Below are 16,803 nucleotides of genomic sequence, written 5' to 3'. Positions count from 1 at the left end.
TACGGGTTTGCAACTCCTGAAGAGGTTTACTCTGACTTCAAATGTATTGATACAAATGTGTGACTGTTTTCTACAACTACAAATCTCACTGTCACATGTGCTCAGGGGTTTTGCACCAAATAGACCTCCATACACCAGCATGCCACCAGATTGTGTCACTGCAGCGCTGAGAGTGACCCACCACGCAAATCACTCCTGGTCTGGGGAGGTCCTGACCATTTGAAGGGCAGGGTGAAGGGGTTAAATAAGTACGCAGGGCAGCAGGTGGACTAGTCTGTCATTCTAAAACTACAAAGTGCTTCTGTATTGTCAGTGGAGTTGAGAGAATGGAGAGTGATTGAGTCCAAAACTGTGCCCTATTCTACAATTTTGTAGTGGTGTCCACAAATATAGTGGACAATTTTCAGTGCACTCAAACAATCCCACAATGCACTGCATAAGGTAGGGTGTACTGTTTGGTAAAAAAAAACTCACAGGATAGTGTCCAAAACTGTTCACTCCCCTCCTGAATTCAGTTCCCTATAATAGATTATTATAGTAATGAATAATACAGGAAATAGTGAATAGGGAGCTGTTTCAGACACAGGGTGAGGGCTTAGATACAAGGAGGTGGTCATAATGTTATGGTTGATTGTATGAATAGATATGCGTTGGAGTACAGTAACAGAAGGAGCCTATTTAAATCACTAACAAGAGGGTGGAAAGTGTAAGAGCTAATTTATGTGAGTAAATGAATACGTCCAGTTCAACGATGTACCCATCACTGTCCTCACACTTTAATGCATCCATTATGTTGGAATGAATGTTAAACACTACACTAGAGGCCTTTCAGAGTCAACATTTTCTGATTACAAAAACAAACATGGCAACAGTGGAGGAGGTGCTTTGTTTTTTCCCTTTCTTTGTTTTCCCCATGCTTCACTACAGCAACATATTTGTGTGTGTTGTGATCAAGTAATGAAGCTGTTTTCAAATGATATTTATTTGGTTTGTGTTGGATGAGGAAGCTATGAGCGTTTTCTGTTGGTGCAGACTTGCAGAGTATGACCATGGATAACTCTAGAGGGTCTGTCTGGAAAAATCCCTTTAAAAAAGGAGTGTGCTTAATCAGCTGTGCACACAGAGGAAATAACTAATCTAATAATATATAATCTTATCTAATAACACATTTAACTCAGGGACTGGTGAAGGGCTTGTGGCAAGAAGAGCTGGTGCTCAGAGGATGTGCCCTATTTTGTCAGGTAAAACAGAAGAGCTCATGACAGGGTTTGAACAGATGCTCTCACTCTCACCATAGTTTATTAAGCACTTCTAGCCACAGGGTCTGAACGGTTGAAATCCATTGAACCTGTCAAAAGCATTGTGTTTGAACAGAAGAATATCTCAGGTGTAACATGCACTGGAATGAGGACTGAAAAACACTGAAGAGAAAATATGGACACTACATTAAAATCCTGCTCAGAGTGGAATCAGAGTGTCGACATATTGGGTGTTTTAAGATGATGTTGGTTCAGATGATGAAATGTTATTGTACAGTTTGGATACGGAATGTACGACAACTACCCTGTAGATGTAAAGTCAGAGACAGTAACTTCTGTTGCTGCACAGTTTTTGTTGGTCGTCCTGTTTTAAGACGTTTGGTAAAATGTATGGTCAAAGTAAGTGTATTTTCCAAAGTAAGTGTTAAAATTGTACTGCATCTGACACAATGCACATCGTTATAAGGACACTTCCTTCTACTGAAATATAAAACCATTCAAATTTTTAAAATTAATTTGTTTTGTAAATCTTGCTATTTTTGGTCATAGGTGACTGCAGATGTACGTGTTGCCAGCAGCGTCCATGCCGGAAGTTTGGGTGGTCTTTAAGTGTCCTGATGAGTGGAATCTCGTTAACTTAGTTTCATCTGCTGCACCTGAACCGCACGGGTTATTACTACAGGCCATTTTTATATGGTAAATGGTTATTAAAGATATATATAATGCTAATGCTACCATTTAATGCACAATTAAACAGCTTTGTTCCAAGTTATAAATTACTTTGACACTTGGTGAACATTTTAATTCGTGAATTTCAGAATAAGCCCTGGACATGCACAAAGAATGGTGTCACTTATTTGAAGCCATTCTACTGTGCCACTTCTGTTCCTATGTGCAATAAAATAAATACACTCACCTTGAAATCTCTTAATTTACTTTCATTTTGTGATGTTGAACATGGGTCCATCAGGTCATCGAACACTCTCAAGATTCAGAGTCTTCTTTTGAGGAGTTATCTATGTTGTGTATCAATTTCCTAATAACTACTGAAGTGTGAACAATAAAAAATGAACTTTTCCGGCTACTGTTCATTTACACATTTTCAGCGCTTGGGATTAGTGCACATATTCATGCAGGTAAAGTTTATTCAAATGAACTGTATATTCTCCTACATAATGAAGCAAGCACAACAGCAAGAAAACGACTCTGTGCTGCTGTGCTTTCAGTCTTTGCCATTTTGAGAGATGATCTATTCAGTGTGGTATCAAGTTCTGTAAAGTTGTTTTAGAAGAGCTAAAACCCAGAACATATATTTCATTATTGTCTATGGCTTTATTTAACTAGCGTTATTTATTAAACGAATGAGGTTTCCTGTGTGTGACAATGGAGAATATATATATATACACACACACTCACTTCTTTCTTCATTGACAGTGCAGTTAAAATGATAAAAGTGCTTTTTAGAAACCACACCGATTAAACAAACACCATGTGATGACTGAGGCGACTAAAATATTTTCACTACGAACCTCTGTGAAACGCAGGTCCGTCTACGTCGAATTAAGACGCAGGAGAATTTACCTCACAGTGTATGGGACTGCCGTGGGGGTCAAAACCTTACGCAATAGGTCACCTTCGGCGTGCATTTACTGACGCCAAGAGGTTCTGCCCAAGCTTCAAAACAGGACGAGTTGGGAATAAGGATGTGTTTTTCATTTGTAAAAAATACTATGAAAAGAGAAAGGTGTGAAACTTGTTAATCCAGTTCCATGTCTCTCATTTATGAGAAAATAAACCTCATGGAAACTGGTGCGAAATGATTTATAAACAAACAGGAGAGGAACTGCTGCCCCTACATTTCTGGTGTCATGTGCAATGCCCAACCTGGCCACCAGAGGTCCTTATTCCCTGAGTATTAACCGTTGCCCCTAGCGGCGGCCTCATTACCCACACCTGTTCTCAATAGCCTCATCAGCTCCACTACTTCCACTTCCTCTCACTCACACACTCTTTGTGAAGTGTTGCCAGTAGTTTCTGCTTCCTAAGCCTTCTCTGAACTGTGTCTTCCTGCTGATTGATCTCTGCCTGCCCCTTGACTCTGGATTTTGGGGTTGGTTTATTGGACTGTTTGCCTTGTTCCTGTGTGTGTGATTCTGGTTGATGACCTTATTGCTCTGCCCCTGACTCTGCTCTTCTGAACTGAACTGCACTGTGTACCTCCTTGTCTCTATCAGAATAAAGTCTGCACATGGATCCTGTAAACTCTCCTCAGCTTCATTCCATCTGTTACTGTTACATTAGGGTTCATGATTGTTCATTATGGTACAGTATTTTCTTTGTGTTTATTGTTGTATTAAAGGTACAGTGTGGTAGGGTACAGTTCAGTTCCCTAACTAAATGTACAGGAGATGTCCACCTGAGGGGACCACCCCAGTGAGGAGCGTTTATACCCTGAAAGGTACAGTGTGTCTGTATTCCTCTGAGAGTGTGTGATGATTCTGTGGTGGACTCTGGCTGTAGTTCAGACTCAAATCTGAGCTCCTCTGATGATGTCACGCAGCAGGTTTATGATCCATGCTCCTGAATGTTTTGAGCAAAACACAAACTAGCTGCTTGTAAAATCTCCAAGTTACAGCAGAGATCATGGTTGTAAAATTACACCATGGTCTTTTGAAAAGGTTTAAATGATTTTTGGATCAGTGTCAAATGAAAAAGCGAGAGCCATGTGCTGTGACAAGGCAGAGTGTGCTGATCTGTGAGAACTGTGGAATGGAACCCAAATAAAACAAAAAACCCATGTGAATACACAACGAGAAAACGGTGCCTAACCCCACTGCCGGAGCTGTGCTAGTGGAAAAGTGACCAGGTAAAAGCATGTTGAGCTGAGCAGAGTAGAGCTGATCTTAAACAGTGGAAAAACACCATATCACACCACCCCCACTGCAGCACTGAGAATGACTGAAATGTGCTCTGACCTGTCTCTCTCTCTCTCTCTCTGTAAAGAAATGAAAGTTCAGTCGTTCCTAGCTGAGTGTGAACTGAAGAAGAGTGTGTTGGTTCAGTGATGATGTCTCTGAGTTTCTGCTGTTGGAAATGAAATCAGTTCAGACTGAACATTCTCTCTGAAGACGTCCAGACAAAGCTCAGAAAACGTAGCAGTGTTTTCTCTTTCTCTCACACATCACTCTGCTCTTCTCACACCAACGGAGACATTGTGGTTCTGTTTTGAACCTGTTTTGAATCTGGTTTCTGTATTGTGTGGGTTTTAAACTGGGGGCCTGTGAAATTAGATCATATTGGATTTTCTGACGTCCAGTTTGAAAGTGACTGTAGTGATCTGCTCTGTGTCAGTTTTATTTGGACGTCCAGTCTGTGGTCATGGCTCTGATCCTCTGTTCTGATCCTGAAAGTGTGCAGTGGACACTAAACAGGACTCATTAACCTCATTAAACTCTGGAGTAAATCAGTTTAAATCTGTGTTTGTGTTGGTGGCATGTAATGGACTTTAGGAGGAAGTGAATTCCAGAAACTGTGTGTGTAGAGACTACAGCAGCTCGTCCTGTTTTACTCCATTTGTAATTGGACACTGGAGGAAGTGTTTATGGATGATGTGCATCATCAGAGGATGTCTCAGCCACATGTCCATGTGGAGCCCAAAGGGGTCAACACTGGAAGAGCCCAGTGTGTGTTATTTGAGTGCTGTGAGATCTCACTAGAGCCGCCGTGCCTGGTCGACCTACTCTGACTGTAGCACTGGTGTCTGCAGCTGTAATCCTGTACACACACGGTATTATTGTTTATGGCTCTCTTCATTTTATGAAATGTTTTCTTCCTGAAAATAAATAAAGACAGCAGATCATTTGTTACTCAGTAATGTGCTTGAGACAGAAAGTGTTTTTGGTGGTGCCCACTGTGTCCACTCACACTGCTATGGCAGATTTGAAGGCCAATGGTTGGTATGAAGTTGCCAACTGTCTCGTAAACTACAGTACTGTATTTGGACGTGTTCTGAATTGAACCCAAACAGGACACGTTTGTTCTATGTATCTGAGGTGAGACTGTTAAGACAATGATTTGTTTGAGACAGAAACACACAGCTCTCCCTCAGATGGAGGATGGGCCGATACTCCATGGCTCCTAAACAGAGACTGAGGAGCCATGGAGGACTCTAAAGGTCCTCATCATGTGAAAACTGTAATAATGTGTTCAATAATTAGACCACATTTGTCAAACACAACTAATGGAAAAGACAAACATTACTGCTGCGCTCCATAACTGGACTCAGGTCTTCCACAGCTCAGACACATGAAGAATACGAGGGAGTGTTGTCACATGTCGTACACAGGCTGAACCGGACAAATTTCTACAGCCTTCTGGTTCCTTCCTGACAGTTTTTATCTTGTGTTTTCATCAGTTTCAGAGGAGTGTTCAGTTCTGGTTGAAATCACTGTTGTCCCATATTTTATTCACTGTGTTTCAGGGTAAATCTAATGTCCTGGAAATGTCTCTGTACCCTTCTACTGACTGATACTTTTCTACAGTGTAGGTTACTTTGATGCTTTGTGAGCTCCTTGTGGATCATGTCTTTTGCTGAAAGATGTAACTATGTAAATATTAGTCCTCCTGTAACAGGTAGCTCTTCCTGCTTTGCCGGTGTAATCCAGTCCAAACCAGATTTTAAAGAGAAAGTGAATGTGCAGCAGTGAAATTATTATAATGAAATTATTAAGTGAGAGGGCCCCTGGTCCAATGGTCAACAACTCACAGGAAATGGGTCTTCCACTCTCTCTCAGTCCCAGAGCATAATATAATGTAATAAAGAGCCATATGCCTTACCTTACTGGATGAAAATGAACCTTATGTAAAGTACAGAGAAAAGAGCTGAGAGAGAGAGGGAGGAGGATTGGCAGATTCTCTCTCCAGTTTCAGTAGGAGCTTGTAAGATGCTGTTCTTTGATGAAATAAAAATTAATTTAAGCACGTGGTGCAGCAGGTAGTGTTGCAGTCACACAGCTCCAGGGACCTGGAGGTTGTGGGTTTGATTCCTGCTCTGGATGACTGTCTGTGAGGAGTGTGGTGTGTTCTCTCTGTGTCTGCGTGGGTTTCCTCCGGGTGACTGTCTGTGAGGAGTGTGGTGTGTTCTCTCTGTGTCTGCGTGGGTTTCCTCCGGGTGACTGTCTGTGAGCAGTGTGGTGTGTTCTCCCTGTGTCCATGTGGGTTTCTTCCAGGTGCCCTGGTTTCCTCCCACGGTACAAAAACACATGATGATAGGTGGATTGGTGACTCAAAATGTGTCCATAGGTGTGAGTGTGTGTGTTGCCCTGTGAAGGACTGGCGCCCCCTCCAGGGTGTATTCCCGCCTTGCGCCCAATGATTCCAGGTAAGCTCTGGACCCACCGTGACCCTGAACTGGATAAGGGTTACAGATAATGAATGGATGGATGGATTAAATAGTTGTACATTTTGCAGAGAGAGAGAGAGAGAGAGAGAGAGATTTCCATTGTGATGATATGTCTCTAACTGGTTGTGTGGTCTCAGTGCCCCCCACAGGGCGTGAGAGGGAACTGCATGCTGTATCTAAGATGGGTTTGTCAGAACTTTACACCAGGAACTTGGATATGTTTGATACCAAACACCAGGATGATTTTTACCCCACGCTGAGAGGGAGATTAAAGCTGGACTGACACATTCTGAGGACACACTTTGTACAGAAATGACTTCAAAATAAACCTGTGTTCAGTAAAAGTGATTTAATGTTATTTATGTTTGCAAACCTTTTAATAGTTATCAGTTCAGTAAAATGTTAAAATATGATTTGTCCAGCAGAGGGCCACAGAGAGATCATTTAGCATGTGTGTAAAATCACTCAAAATGGTTCTGGGGCCAGTGCTGCCTTTGATGCACGTAACTGGTTACCAGGCAAGAGATGGATGTAATTGGTTAAAAAGGACTGGGAATAGGTTTTCACATACAGCCACATAACTGAGAGAAATCTCAGTATTTTGTTTTACTTGAACGGAGGAGAATGTAACTACCTCAGAGGATGCAGCAGAATATTCTAATGCTCTGCTGCCTCTGAGGCAGATTCTGAAGATTGACTTTCCTGCTCACTTAAAGGAACAGTTCACGATTTTATTCAAAAACACCTTTTATAAAATTCAGAAGGTTCCTCACCATTTGGTGCTCTCCAGTTGGTTTGGGGTGGAAACCGGTCTAATATGTTTAAGAAGTCCCAGTGTCTGTAAATGAGAAAGAAAATAAACTGTCTCTCCGATATGCTAGGCTCTGTCTCTCTCTCTCTCTGCTCATGGCAGAGGCTGTGTTCTCTTACTCAGTCTATTGTCCTGTTCACTCTGTTTAATATCCACAGGACTTAAACCCAGAGAGCAGATTCTCCAGAGTCCAGCTGTGTGTCTGTAAAGAGTGACCAGCTCATGGAGGACCCTCCTAAAGTCAGCATTGGAGCTGTCCCCTCTTATCCAGAGTGAGTTACTGTCCTTCAGTGAAACACTGATGAGTGATAAATGAACAGATAAAGAAGGTTAGAACTCCTCTTGCTCTAAGAGCGTGAGAGGACACAGTGGAGAAAGACAGTCCAGCGCTTTGTAGATGTTCAGTCTGTGTTTAACTAAGAATCAGTTAAAGATCTATTAAATTAAACTGAAGTGGATGTGTCGGACAGAGCTGAGGACATTTGTCCAGTTCTGATTCTTCTGGAACACTAGGATAAGATCATAAACACAGGGACTCTTATTCTGTAATAGCTATTGTCCTCAGTTCAGTCCTAACTGAAGATCTGATGAGAACTAAACAGATGAGATTAAGATGAGATTTTCAGAAACAGGACATGATCCACTGTTTGAAGATGAAGTGATGAAGGAGTCGAATCAGGTGTGTTTCTGCTTTATTGGAATGAAAAGCTGCAGTAACAGCGCCTCTTTGTGGAGAAGATTAGACCCTGCTGATCTCTGCAGCTGAACTCTGTGTGTTATAACGGCAGTGGAACATTCATTATATATCTAGGATTTCCTACTGAATATGGATCCAGAACAGTCTGAATAATTAGTAATATCTGATGATGTAATGTATTGATCAGGTTCTCCACATTATTCAGTCTGTGTTCTGATTCTCCACAGAGTCCAGAAGAAGACTCCTTTCAGGACCAGGAAGAATATGGAGTCAGTATTCAAGGTGTGTGTGTAAAACACTGGAGGTGTGTGTGTGTTCCAGTGTTGTTATTATAGGACAGTAATAAAGGCTACTGTTTATTCACTGTAGCAGTGTTATGATGGAGAGTGATGTAGAGTTTGGTGATGGACAGTGATTCTGGATTTTCTTAGAATAATAAAATATTAATCATTATCACTTCCACCCCTCAGCTCACACTGCACTGTCTGACAGACTCTGTGTTAATATTTCTATTTTAATCAGGAGCTGGAGCAGAGAGTGATCTCTGTGGTGAAGAATCATCTGAAGAGGTTTATGAAGCTGCTGAGTGAGGATTACCCAGCATGCTCTGAGAGAGAGGAGGAGGAGAAGGAGGATGGTGTTAGAGACGGAGTGATGAAGATCACACTGAACGTCCTGAGGAACATGAACCAAACACACCTCGCTCACACACTGCAGAGCAGTAAGACTTCAGGGTCCTTTCTTTACTCTTTACACACTTTAATAGAAATAGATCTAAGGATCATCATGATGGAATATTAATAAAATTAATCACAAATATATTTTCACTGTGTGAATATTTGTTCTGTGAAAATATATTCTCAAATATAAACAGCTGAAGAACTTTTAGGTTTAATTTAATCAAAGACTCTTCATGATCACTACATAATATTTCATATGGTCTTCATAGTTTGTCTGAAACTACTATTAAAATATTCATCATGTTTTGTTATTGTGATTGTTTCCTCTTTTTTTAATTAGAACTGAATCCTCCTCATCGAAAGCTGAAATCAACCCTGAAGGAAAAGTTCCAGAAAATTAATGAAGAAGTCTCTAATCCTGGAAGCTCAGCTCTTCTGAATGAGATCTACACAGATCTGTACATCACAGAGGGAGGGAGTGGAGAGGTCAATACTGAACATGAGGTCAGACAGATTGAGACAGTGTCCAGGAGACCAGCAGCACAGGAGAAACCCATCAAATGCAGCCAGCTCTTTAAAGATAAAGCCATCAGAACTGTGCTGACTAAAGGAGTGGCTGGAATTGGAAAAACAGTCTCTGTGCAGAAGTTCATTCTGGATTGGGCCGAAGGAAAAGAAAACCAGGACGTCCTCTTCATATTTCCACTTCCTTTCAGAGAGCTGAACCTGATGAAGAAGAAAAGGCTCAGTCTGATGGAGCTTCTTCATCAGTTTTTCAGAGACACAAAAGAATTAAAACCAAGAGACTATGATCTCTATAGACTGGCAATAGATCTTTGACGGTCTGGACGAGTGTCGACTTCCTCTAGATTTCCAGAACAATGAGGGATTGTGGGATGTAACACAGTCAGCCTCAGTGGATGTGCTGCTGACAAACCTCATCAAGGGGAATCTGCTTCCCTCTGTTCTCCTCTGGATCACCTCTCGACCAGAGGCAGCCAATCAGATCCCTCCTGAGTGTGTCGCCCAGGTAACAGAAGTACGAGGGTTCAGTGACCCTCAGAAAGAGGAGTACTTCAGGAAGAGGATCAGTGATCAGAGCCTGGCCAATCAAATCATCTCCCACATCAAGTCCTCCAGAAGCCTCTACATCATGTGCCACATCCCAGTCTTCTGCTGGATCTCAGCCATGGTTCTACAGAGAGTTTTGGGTGGAGCAGAGGGTGGAGAGACCCCCAAGACTCTGACTCAAATGTTCACACACTTCCTGATCTTTCAGATCAAACACAAAGAACAAAAGTACCAGAGAAACCAGGAGGTTGATCCTCAGAAAACTAGAGAGAGTGTCCTGGCTCTGGGAAAACTGGCGTTCCAACAGCTGGAGAAAGGCAATCTGATCTTCTACAAGGACGAGCTGAGAGAGTGTGGCATTGATGTCAGAGAAGTGTCAGTGTACTCAGGAGTATGTACTCAGATCTTCAGAGAGGAGTCTGGGCTGCACCTGGGGAAGGTGTTCAGCTTTGTCCACCTGAGTGTCCAGGAGTTTCTGGCTGCTTTATACACATTACTCTCCTTTATCTCTAGCAACAGAAATGTATTTGTACAGGGAAACACTGGATATCTTAGTTTTTTCACAAACTCCAGAATATCAGAGATCCTGAATTCTGCAGTGGACAAGGCCTTACAGAGTGAGAATGGACACCTGGACCTTTTCCTCCGGTTCCTTCTGGGTCTCTCACTGGAGTCCAATCAGACTCTCTTACGAGGAATACTGACTCAGACAGGAAACAGATCTCACAGCAGAAAAGAGACAGTCCAGTACATCAAGGAGAAGATCAGGGAGAATCCCTCCCCAGAGAAAACAATCAATCTGTTCCACTGTCTGAATGAACTGAACGATCACTCTCTAGTGCAGGAAGTCCAGAAATACCTGAGCAGAGGAGGTTCTCTCAGTGGAGTCAGGTTGTCTCCTGATCAGTGGTCAGCTGTGGCGTTTGTGTTGCTGAATTCAGAAGAAGAACTAGATGAGTTTGACCTGAGGAAATATAATCCATCAGAAGAAGGTGTTCTGAGACTGCTGCCAGTGATCAAAGCATCCAGAAAAGCTGTGTGAGTTCATCATTAATAAATGTTTATTATACTTTTAGATTTACTGCTGAATTTTCTCTCATTGTCTGAAATCCTTTCACTTGTTTGATTTGTCTTTCTCACCGTCCTCTCTCTCATCTGTCCCTCACTACAACTCCCATGTCTCCACGGGTGATCACATGAATGGGGACATCTGTCCTCCACCAGATATGGGAGGGAAATCCTGACAACATTAAAACTGAAGTGAAGACAACAAAATGAAAATACACATACGTTTTACTATTTATTTTTCCGAAACTTGTGCTCAAATATCACGATAAAATTAAAAGTGAAACTTTAGAGTCATTAATACAATTAAAAGTGAAATAGTTAATTTTCACTTTAATTTTTCACTTCAGCAGGTGTCAGCACGTACAAAAAAAGTTAAAAAAGCTTTGTGGGTCCATGAACTTTATGGTGATTTTTCATTAGAAAAAAACATGTTAAAAATGAACAAGTGGTAGTCATTTGATTGTCATTTCATTCTCCAAATCCATATCATGTAAAAACAAGCAATGTTTATTTTTTTTTTATTTGAAATCACAACATAACCGTGTTTTTCTTTCTTTTCCTTGAGAAACATTACTCTGTAATGGTCCTCTCTCGTAACTCTGCCGCTCACTTCCTGTGACATTCTTTGGAGGTAAATCCTGGGGTCTGAGCTGAAAAAAGAATCTTAAGCAGTCACTTAATTTTTCTAATACATTTTTGCTGAAGCAGAGACTGAGATGAGAAAACATAAAACACACAACAGATGAACACTAGACTCTAAACAGGTAAACCATGAACACTAAGACTAACAATAACAATAAACTGCAGAACACAGACACCAAGACAGACTTTAAATAGTGAATGTAACTGGCATAATGTGACCCCACTCACAGGTGTAGGGCGAGACTAAAGGTAACACAAGTGAAAATAGACACAAGACCAAAGCACAGAACGAATAGATCCTGACACCATGTAATCAGCCTAGTTTTCTGTTTACTGACATTTTGACCTGTTTGTTTCCAACTGTAACTTTGTTTTTCACCTGCTATTTTTGATATTAAACATTCACATCTCAAACATTAACAGTAACATGAAATCACCTGCTTCTTCATCGTCCATGCTACAGTGGCTTGATAAAAAACAACATCAAAAGAGTTAGTAATTCAAATGAAATTGTAGTCAGTGTCCATGTTATTGAATAGTGTTAAAGAGTAAACAGGCTCTACTTAAAACACCACAAGTGCACACACTCACACTCAGGGCTGTAACTAGAATTAAAGTTTTAGTGAGTTACACAGCGGGAATGAAGACTCACTTCACAATGCCAAAGGTTTACAACTTCTAATGCTGACACGCATAAAAACTCCCATAAACTGCTTTGACCCCACTTAGACTATGTATTTTGTTTTACGTTTACCTTTCTTTCTCTCACTGTGTGTTCATCCTCTTCTCACTTCTTACTGATTACTAAAAAACATAAAATACTAATATAATCACAAACACCATGCATTATATTAGTAATAATATTAGTAATATACTGAATGAACAATCAAAATTACTATATTAATGCAGTAATTAAAACGGTTCATGTTCTTATAATGTACTAATATGCTTAGAAATGAAAGAGATTTCAAGATTCCTAAAAATAAACAAAACAACAAAAAATACATATACAAGTGAACATGTATGTAGTATGTATTGCCTTTGTTGTGGAATCCAAAAATCCACAATAAACCCACACTTCATCTCTGTAAACTATAGGAGCCAGTCTAGCTTTCACACAAAAACAAACAACATCCACGCTTCATCACCCACTGTGAGAATGCACCTGACGTAGAAAATCTCCCGCAGTGCTCTCCTTCTGTTAAACTCCTGACTGCTAGAGTGCATTGTTGTACTGTCTTCTGTCATTAGACTCTCCCACCCCATTGTAAACAATTAACTTCAGAATGCACTGCTAACGTTAGCATTAGTGAACCTATCTGATGGCATTGGCCAAGTATGGCATGAGCTCCAGCAGATTTCTAGAGAAACTGCTGAGTATCAGGTGTGGAAATGTCCCAGAGTAGTCCAGGGTCGGCACTTCTCTGGGAGCTACGTTATGGTGGGTGGTGGACCACACCCCAGACGCCCAAGGCTAACACTGTGCACAACCATGATATTCAATAAATCGACTACGCCACCCCTATATTATGGGAAAGGGGACCCCTTGCTAGGCCACTCAACCGAATGAGTGCGAGGGCCAGACAATAACACACGTGTATCAATCAGGATGCCAAGTATCAATACAAATTTTATTTCAGTTAAATAAATAAAAAAATACACTAAGAGGAAAAACACTTAATACTGTAGATACTCTTAAAAAGCTGTATGGGGTTTAAGCTGATATACATATAGACAACAAGTAACATATCACAGACCAATAGGATGTGGCCAAGGAAGTGCCCAACCCACAGAGCCCTTTGAATTGCACACTAGTCATGCAGTCAATAACACCACCACACAAAACCAATATCATACCACTGTCACCAAAAGCAAGATGACAGCACCACAGTAAACCACCTCCAAAAGAGCACAACCAGAGCACCTGGGGTGACCCACCCCTTGACCACAAAACAAAGAAAGAAAACTAAAAACAACAAGAAGCACCTTCCTGTGTGCAACTACATAAAAACGGCCTATGATATGCTATCACAAAACGTTACAGCTAGCAGCATTAAGGCCTAAACCCCAAAACAGTATTAATAAAACCTTTTAATGTGTAAAATAGTAACAAGTGGCTCAGCCAAAACAATGTCCACATATGTAAAAAAACACAATACACAGGGGAGAGAAAAACAGTGGCCCGAGGCACTTCTGGCTGCAGCCCCACTCTATAAAAGAAATCACAAAATATAATTCAGTATATTAAAATACACAATCACAAACATATCCAACAGTGTCAGTACGTCACCTTAAGCATATTGCCCACACCCACACATAGTGCTTGTGACTTGTGCCTATTTCAGTTTTATATATATACATACACTAATAATAATAAACCATATCAATAAATCCACACATGTTCATGCATGTCAACCCATATGCTATCACCACGACACCCCAGTATTAAGTGACATACCCAAGTAAAAAGACACTGCTGTTGTCAATATGATTGATATACCAACGTTCTGTAGACACAAAATGTATCAGTAGGTGGCAGTCAAGCAACACAAACGCCCTCCGACCTGCGTGATACATAGACACTAATAAAACAGACGAACAACAACGGTAGGGAGCACAATAAACCTAAGTGACATACAAGCGGCATTAGCCCAGCACCAGTTAGCCGCTGCCAATGTCACTGCACACCAACCTGAACCGAAGTAGTCACATTCACCGACAGCTTAAGAAACTCTCACCAGATAGGCCCCATTTCCCAAATGCTGCATTGAGCGTGAGCAATAATAACCAGCGACCTACCGTTGATTCAGCTACCTGCTCCTAGTTCTCAAGCGATTGGCTCCAGCAAACGTACACAGACCAAGTTCTCCTAATAGCGGCCGCAACGCACCAGACAACTCCCGCCGTCCCGTCATTTAGACAAAGTGAAAGTGAACTAACCTAGGTGCGCTCCCTTTTATCTTCCCCTAGGGATCACATGCTCCCTACCTGGGTTCCACCCACTCTATAGTGGGTGTGTCCCTATAAGACCGCTACTTGTCTTTAAAAGCTGCAAGAGTCCATGTTTTTCCTATTAGGCATTTAGCCATAGCACAACACTGTGAGGAGGAAATATCAGGCTACAACAATTCAGTGAAGATTTTCTAGTTTCTAAAGGACGGGATCTATTCATCATGCCATATCATCACACCACATGCTGTATTTACTGTTTTTACAGACTTGCTGGGTGTAATCTCACCAAGGACTCCTGTGAAACACTGGGATCAGCTCTACAGTCAGTAAACTCCTCCCTGAAAGATTTGGACCTCAGTAACAATGACCTGCAGGATTCAGGAGTGGAGCTGCTCTCTGCTGGACTGAAGAGTTCACTCTGTAAACTGGAGAAACTCAGGTAAACCTTTCTGTAGAGTCAATCCTGAATGAACAAGAAGATTAGAAACTTTAACTCAAGTTACAAACAATATATCAATCCAGTGATCCTATTGTAAATGAAAAAAGAAGCATATGGACATTATCTTCACACTACATCATCACACCACATGCTGTATTTACTCTGTTTTTACAGACTTGCTGTCTGTAATCTCACCAAGGACTCCTGTGAAACTCTGGGATCAGCTCTACTCTCAGTAAACTCCTCCCTGAAAGAGCTGGACCTCAGTAACAATGACCTGCAGGATTCAGGACTAGAGCTGCTCACTGCTGGACTGAAGAGTTCACTCTGTAAACTGGAGACACTGAGGTAAAACTATCAAAAGATGGGTTTAAAACAAAGTATTCTTTGGTATGGAGTTGCTTATTTTATTAAAGTTAAACTCATATTGATTTAGAAGTGTTTCTGATTCAGCTTATTAAATTGGCTTGTCAAAGCCAAATTACTCTTCTTCGAAATCTTATCTTTTCTTTCTTTTTCATATTATTATTCTATTGACAAAATGTAAAATTCTACTCCTCCTAGGGTTTTCATGCTACAGCCATTTCACATGGTCATAGATCCTATGCCAACTCGGGATGCTTGTGCTTTTTGGAGTGAGCCGACTTAAGGATTTCAAAATACGTGTTTCTAAAGTGGGAATTTTTCTCATAGGAATGCATTGGCCAATATTTCAACCTGCTTAAGTCGGTCAATGGCCACGAGATTTCAAGCGGTCGGACCTGGGCACAACAAGACTCATTACGTCTCGCACTCATCTGTTTGTGTGTTTTTACCCTGCAACAATGCTAGCAATACGTGACAAAGCAAATTCACAAAAGTTCTTGAACTTTCACCCTCGAGTTTAATATTTAATGTAACTGTTTGGTGTAATAGTGCCTATGTAATATCATGTATGTCTCATTTAACAGTATCTTCACTCAGACTCACTGTCCAGATCAGAATGACTTCTACTTTGTCTTGGGTCCATTCTAAATGTTTTATAACTATCACCTGTTGCTCAGATTAAAACATATTTAAACATGTAGTAATTAAACGTAAAAAAAAGCTATGTCATTTTAGCTGTGGTGTGTGGTTTGTAACAGCATTGATTCATTTTAAACAGAGTTTAGTGATGTGTGTATATGTGTGTGTACTGTACTACAGCTGTTGTTTATCTGTGTAAACTCCATCTGTTCCTTTCTGCAGATTATCTGGGTGTATGATTACAGATAAAGGCTGTTTGTCTCTGGCTTCAGCTCTGAAATCAAACCCCTCCCACCTGAGAGATCTGGATCTGAGCTACAACCACCCAGGAAAGTCCGGAGTGAAGCTGCTCTCTGATCTGCTGCAGGATCCACAATGTGCACTGGAGAAACTACAGTGAGTGTGTCTGTCTGTCTCTGTCTCTCTCTCTCGCTCTCTCTCTCTCTCACACACACACACACACAGAGGCTGACACCGCTTACACAACTACACAAGATTAATCATGTGTTTATTATAATGACTGTTCTTAAGATAAAAATATAACCCTTCATTGATCCTGAAAAAAAATGTAGTGTCACAGTACTGTACATAGTGCACAACAGAAGACACAGAAAGAAATAGCAATAAATAGTGCAGAGATATAGAAGTAGATTACAAGAGTAACTGTAGAACTACAGAGTGACCAGCGTGTGGACAGTGGAGCTGAGAGAGCGGACAGTGTGTGGACACGGTGTGTAACTGTAGAACTACAGAGTGACCGGAGTGTGGACGGTGGAGC

The 16,803-nt window shown here is 41.1% G+C and overlaps 1 protein-coding gene and 1 pseudogene across 1 annotated transcript in view; both read left to right on the top strand.

The window, feature by feature from the left end:
• LOC136694206 (zinc finger protein 850-like) overlaps positions 1 to 16,803 on the top strand; it is a 241,995-nt gene that overhangs the window by 27,279 nt on the left and 197,913 nt on the right. The window lies entirely within an intron of this gene.
• LOC136694226 (NLR family CARD domain-containing protein 3-like) lies at positions 7,679 to 16,425 on the top strand (annotated as a pseudogene).

Source organism: Hoplias malabaricus, chromosome 4 (genome assembly GCF_029633855.1).
Source record: "Hoplias malabaricus isolate fHopMal1 chromosome 4, fHopMal1.hap1, whole genome shotgun sequence".
In the NCBI taxonomy this organism is placed as follows: Eukaryota; Metazoa; Chordata; class Actinopteri; order Characiformes; family Erythrinidae; genus Hoplias; species Hoplias malabaricus.
The sequence above is the reverse complement of the archived record's forward strand: the minus strand, read 5'-3'. Positions and strand labels throughout refer to the sequence as shown.